The 6535-nt window shown below is 45.8% G+C and overlaps 1 non-coding gene across 1 annotated transcript; it reads left to right on the top strand.

The window, feature by feature from the left end:
• The first annotated feature begins 4956 nt into the window (after positions 1-4956).
• LOC127570095 (U6 spliceosomal RNA) lies at positions 4957-5059 on the top strand. The gene has a single exon (XR_007956299.1). It is a non-coding gene; the product is annotated as a U6 spliceosomal RNA (small nuclear RNA).
• Positions 5060-6535: the final 1476 nt, after the last annotated feature.

Here is a 6535-nt window from a genome sequence, read left to right as displayed (position 1 = left end):
CCGAAGGGCCTGCTCTGTGCTGTACTGTTCTTTGTTCTATGTTCTATGTTTGTATCTTAGGAACAAAATAGGGGAAAGTCAGCGTGCAGGTACAGGGGCAAATGATGCACTGGTCCTTATTGCAAGAGGGTTGGGCCATCAGAGTAAGGAGGCTTTGCTGTGATTCTAAAGAGCAACCGAGACCATAAGACATTGGAGCAGGATCAGGCCATTGACCCATCAAGTCTGCTCCACCATTCAATCATGGCTGATTTATTTTTCCCTTTTGACCCTTCTCTCGGTAACCTTTGAAACCCTCACTAATCAAGAACCTATCAACCTCTGCTCTAATTGTACCCAATGACTTGGCCTCCACAGCCATCTGTGGTAATGAATTCCATAGATTCACCACCCTTGTGCTGCAATCTTGTTTTACATCAGAAAGGATTTAATTGCCTTTGAAGAGTGCAATGAATATTCACTTGATTAATTCCTGGACCGAGATGTTTGCCATATGAAGTATGAACAAGTTGAATGACATAATATATCACCCTGTGATTCAGTACATACGAGGTTCGTTTATAGAGACCTATGTTAATGAAGAAGGCTACTCTGCCCCTCTTGCCTGTTCTAAAACAATCTACAGAGATTCCATTCCTTCAGATTATGACTAATTAGTGCCCTAAATCAATTTACCTACCACTAGCTCTACAGGGAGTAATGCTACCTGACCATCGATTTGTGAGGGAGACAGATTCATAGTCACTCAGTTGAGTTTTAATTGTGAAATTGCGACCCAAAAACACACAGAGACCCAAACACGCATGCGCGCGCGCACACACACACACACACACACACACACACACACAGCGCGCGCGCACACACACGCACACACACATGCGCGTGCACACCCGCACACACATACACACAAATGCACACATGCACACACACGCACACACACAAACACACACGCACAAACACACGCGTGCACACACACACATGCACACACTCGCACACACACACACACAAACACACCCACACCCACACACCCACACACACACACAAGCACACACCCGCACCCACCCACCCACACACACACACTCACATACTCTCACCTACATACCCACACACACACATACACACACAGACCCACACACACACATGCACACACCCACACATATACAAACATACACACACCCAAACACCCCCACACACACAGACACACATACATGCACACACAGACACACACAGAGACACAGACAGACGCACAAACACACACCCGCACACACACACATAGACACACACATGCACACACACAGACACACCGACCCACACACATACACACCCACACACACACACACGCACACACCCACACACACACGCGCAGACACACCCCACACACACACACAAACACACCCACACACACACACACACGCACACCCACACACACACCCACACACAAACACACACGCACACACACCTACACACACACCCACATACTCTCACCCACACACCCACATACACACACACACCCGCACACACACATGCACACACCCACACATATACAAGCATACACACACACCGAAACACCCCCCACACACACAGACACACACACATGCACACACAGACACACACAGAGACACAGACAGACACACAAACACACACCTGCACACACACACATAGACACACACATGCACGCACACAGACACACAGACCCACACACATGCACACACACACAGACGCAGACACATATCCATACACACATACAGACACCCAGATACACACTTCCACACATATCCAACCACACACACACAGACACCCACACACACCACACACACACAGACACCACACACACACACCACCAACATCCACATATTCACACACCCACACACACACACACGCACACACCCACACCTGACACGTGCACACAAACACACACACACATAGACACAAACACAAACATGCACATACACACAGATACAAACAAACACAAAGACACATACAAACACACACACAACCACACACACGTACACAAACACATGCACACACACGTTCTTTTCCCCTCGTCCTGTAGCAGTCACAGCTTCGAGTCTGATCTTGCCTTCAGGTCAAAAAGCTTGGTTTTCCTTGCCTTGTCCTCATCCTTATCTCTGCTGCAATGACCACTCTGACCCAACCCCAACCCTTATCCTCCATCCTGTGTCTGCAGACTCCTACCCACGAACTCTCGCTTCAGTTACAGCTGAAAGCTCCCTGGCCTTAACCTTCCTGTTTTTACAAAGTGTCCCTTTGTGTTTATGGCTTCTCCACCTCAATTGTCCCCTGGCCTGACGCTCACACAAGTGGACCATCAAACACTGGCTTAATTCCTGCTTCTAAATGTTAGAGCAGTCCATTTTATAATTCGAAATCAGAACTAGAAACCATTTTAATTATAAGCTTAATTAGTCTAAGTTTCTTATTCAACTACAATTGAACATCGCCTCAAGCCTGTTCTGAAGAGACCTTGGTTGATATCTACCTTAACTGAATCCACCTGCCTTCTTTGCTCTTTTCTCCAGGAAAAAGGTTTTAAAGTTATGATTGAACCGGCATCTGCTGCATTTTGTGGGAGACCTGTTTATGCTTTCACTGCACTTTGAATACAGAGGATTGTTCCGTCATATTTTTAGGCTGGCCTGGCTCTTATTTCATGTCCCTTTGTCCAAGACTCCCCATCAGTGCTCAAGGACAACATCTATCCCACTTTTTGAACGGTTCCCTGGCACAATAAGATGGACTCCTGACCTCACAATCTACCTCATTGTGGCCTTGCACCTTATTGTCTGCCTGCACTGCACTTTCTCTGTAACTGTAACACTTTATCTGCATTCTGTTATTGTCTCCCCTTGTACTACCTGCAGCACGGTGGTGTAGCGGTTAGCGTAACGCTATTACAGCGCCAGTGACCCAGGTTCAATTCCGCCGCTGTCTGTAAGGAGTTTGTACATTGTCCCCGTGTCTGCGTGGGTTTCCTCCAGGTGCTCCGGTTTCCTCCCACATTCCAAAGACATACGGGTTAGGAAGTCGTGGGCATGCTATGTTGGCGCCAGAAGCATGGCGACACTTGCGGGCTGCCCCCAGCGCATTCTCAGTAACGCAAAAAGATGCATTTCACTGTGTGTTTCGATGTACATGTGACTAATAAATCTTATCTTATCTTACTACCTCAATGTACTGATGTGATGAAATGATCTGTATGGGTGGCATGCAAAACAAAGTTTTTCACTGTACCTCGGTACACGTGACAATAATAAACCAATTTACCAGTGGAAGAATCTTCTGTCTCTCCAACGTTACTGACAATAACGATTAGTTTATAATTCTAGAATCATACAGCGTGAAAATGGGCCCTTTGAACCCACCTCGTCAATGCCAACTGTGATGCCTTTCTACGCTAATCCCACTGGCCTGCATTTGGCCCATGTCCCTCTATACCTTTCCTGTCCAAGTACCTGTCCAAATGTCTTCGATGTTATCACAAGTCTCATCAGTGACCGTCACTCTGACCTGAAGTGCAAGCCCCAGAGTTGGCTGGGATGAGGGCAATGCCTGTAGCCACAATGTTGGGTGCCATAATTCTGTGTTCACTGAGCAATATCCAATCTGATTTGAGGAAATTATAGGATGGAAAAGAAAAGTTCGACAAAACATTGGTTAGACTGCACTTGGAGTATAGTGTACAGTTCTAATCGTCACACTACAGGAAGGATGTGGCAGCAACAGAGAGAGTGCAGAAGAGATTCACCAGGATGTTGCCTGGAATGGAGGGCTGTAGTTACAAGGAGAGATTGGATAAGTTTTTTTCTCACTGGAACATAGGGGTGACCCTGTATTGGCTTATTATTGTCAAGTGTACTGAGATACAGTGAAAAACTTCGTTTTGCATGCCATCCAGGCAGATCATAGAACATAGAACATAGAAAACCTACAGCACATACAGGCCCTTCAGCCCACAAAGTTGTGCCGAACATGTCCCTACCTTAGAAATCGAGTACCTTAGAAATCATAAGTACATCGAGGTAGCAAAAAGAAAAACAGAATGCAGAATATAGTGTTACAGTTACAGAGAAGGTGCAGTGCAGGTTGACAGATAAAGTGCAAGGGCCACGACGAGGTGGATTGGGAGATCAAGAGTTCATCTTTAAGGTATGAGTGGTCCGTTCAAGAGTCTGGTAACAGCAGGATAGAAGCTGTCCTTGAGCCTGGTGGTACGTGCTTTCAGGCTTTTGAATCTTCTGCCCGATGGGAGGGGGGAGAAGGCAGATCATCCGGAGTGGGAGGGGTCCTTGATTATGTTGGCTGCTTTGTCTCTGCTCTGCTTGGGACTGTGGGAGGCTGCAGAGAGTTGTGGACACAGCTCAGCACATCACGGAAACCAGCCTCCCCTCCATGGACTCTGTCTACACTTCTCTCTGCCTCGGTAAAGCAGCCAGCATTATCAAAGACCCCACCCATCCGGGTCATTGTCTCTCTTGTAAGGCTCAGGGACAGCTTCTATCCCACGGTGATGACTATTGAACGGTTCCCTTATACGATGAGATGGACTCTTGACCTCACAATCTAGTTATGACCTTGTACCTTGTTGTCTACCTGCACTGCACTTCCCTGTAGCTGTGACACTTTACTCTGTGTTCTGTTATTGTTTTTACCCTTTACTACCTCAATGCACTGTGTAATGAATTGACCTGTACAAACGGTATGCAAGACAAGTTTTTCACTGTACCTCGGTACAAGTGACAATAATAAACCAATACCGATACCAACTCCAGAGTCAATGGAGAGGGGGCTAGTTAACGTGATAGACTGGGCTGCAGTTTAGAACATTGTGATGGGCATAGATGCGGTGGATAGTCAGGATCTTTTTCCCAAAATGGACTCAGTCTTTCTCCAGCAGTTGCGGAGCTTGAAAGAACTTCGAAAGAACTTTTAGTATATGTGCTTCGGCAACACATATACTAAAATTGGAACGATACAGAGAAGTGTAGCATGGCCCCTGCGCAAGGATGACACGTAAATTTGTGAAGCGTTCCATATTTTTTTGGGGCTGCACGGTAGCGTAGCGGTTAGCGCGATGCTATTACAGCGCCGGCGATCAGGGTTCGATCCCCATTGCTGTCTGCAAGGAGTTTGTACGTTCTCCCCGTGTCTGCGTGGGTTTCCTCCGGGCGCTCCGGTTTCCTTCACGTTCCAAAGGCGTACGGGTAGGTTAATATGGGATTAAAATGGGCAGCGCGGACTCCTTGGGCCAGAAGGGCCTGTTACCATGCTGTAAACAAAATTAAAAATTAAAATTAAATAACGGTCAAGTTCTGCTATGGCGAAGACAAGGATCTGGATAAAATGGTAGACTCAAGGCCGACACCCATAACACCTTCGGCAGTACCCAGAAGGGGGAAGAAATGGGATGTGGCTCCAGGGACAACATGATTGCAAAGGCAGTAGAGCAGATTCTGAAATCTCCAGACGTACTTTCCCCTCGATATAACAGAGAAAGTATTAGCTCATTATAACCACAGCCAAGAAGTATCCATCAAAAGCGCAGTGTTGTTTTTCGACTGTTTGGAGAGCTAAAGACATGATGTTAATTATAAGGCATGGGCAGGATAAATGATTAAAGATGAACATGTTCCTACCTGCAACTTTTATCAACTTGACCCAACCTTATGATACAATCAACAGAAAAAATTTAGGATCAACATAATAAACTGGGTTGGCCAAGCAGATTCATACAAATCTTCAGTCTCTTCCATAACTTACTTTGTGTTCTCTCTCAGTGACTCTTCTGACACATTCAAATTTGGAATGGAATAAAAGCAAGTGACATTTCTTCTTTGCCTATATCCTCGATTGAATCTTGGATTAAATTGGTAAATAAATTGATAAGTTGGTTGATTATTGTCACATGTACCGACGTACAGTGAAAAACAGAATAAAGTGTTACAGTTGCAGAGAAACTGCAGTGCAGGAAGACAGTCAGGTGCAAGGCCATAACGAGATAGATTGTGAGGTCAAGAGACCACTTGTGAACATTGCCCACTTGATGACTTCCTCTGTGATCTTCGAATATTCAAAGCCTAAACCAAGTCCCTGAGGAGATTTCTTGTTGAGACATCTTTTGGAGATGGCTGCTACCCGTAGACCTAACAATCTTTAGGTCAACTTTGATGACCTTCTGAAGCAATCCTTCTCTCTCACTTCGACATCAACCTCATTCGACAGAAGTCTTGGTCCGATCTGTACCTCATTCCAACCATCTCAATTCATATAGCTGAAGAATGATAGTCGATGACATTGGTGAAGCTGCCTTTGGAATTTTGTGTTAAGTTTTGGTCACCCTGCTACTGGAAAGAACGCACACCAGTCCTCATTGAGGGGTCAGCAGCTTTATGTTCCTGGGCATCAACATCTCAGAGGATCTATCCTGTGTCCAACACATTGATGCAATCATGAATAAGACACACCAGCGGCTCTACTTCATTAGGGGTTTGAGGAGATTTGGTATGTCATCAAAGGC

This window comes from Pristis pectinata, chromosome 4 (assembly GCF_009764475.1).
Source record: "Pristis pectinata isolate sPriPec2 chromosome 4, sPriPec2.1.pri, whole genome shotgun sequence".
Lineage (NCBI taxonomy): Eukaryota > Metazoa > Chordata > Chondrichthyes > Rhinopristiformes > Pristidae > Pristis > Pristis pectinata.
Note: the sequence above shows the minus strand (reverse complement) of the source record. Positions and strands in the feature narration are given on the sequence as shown.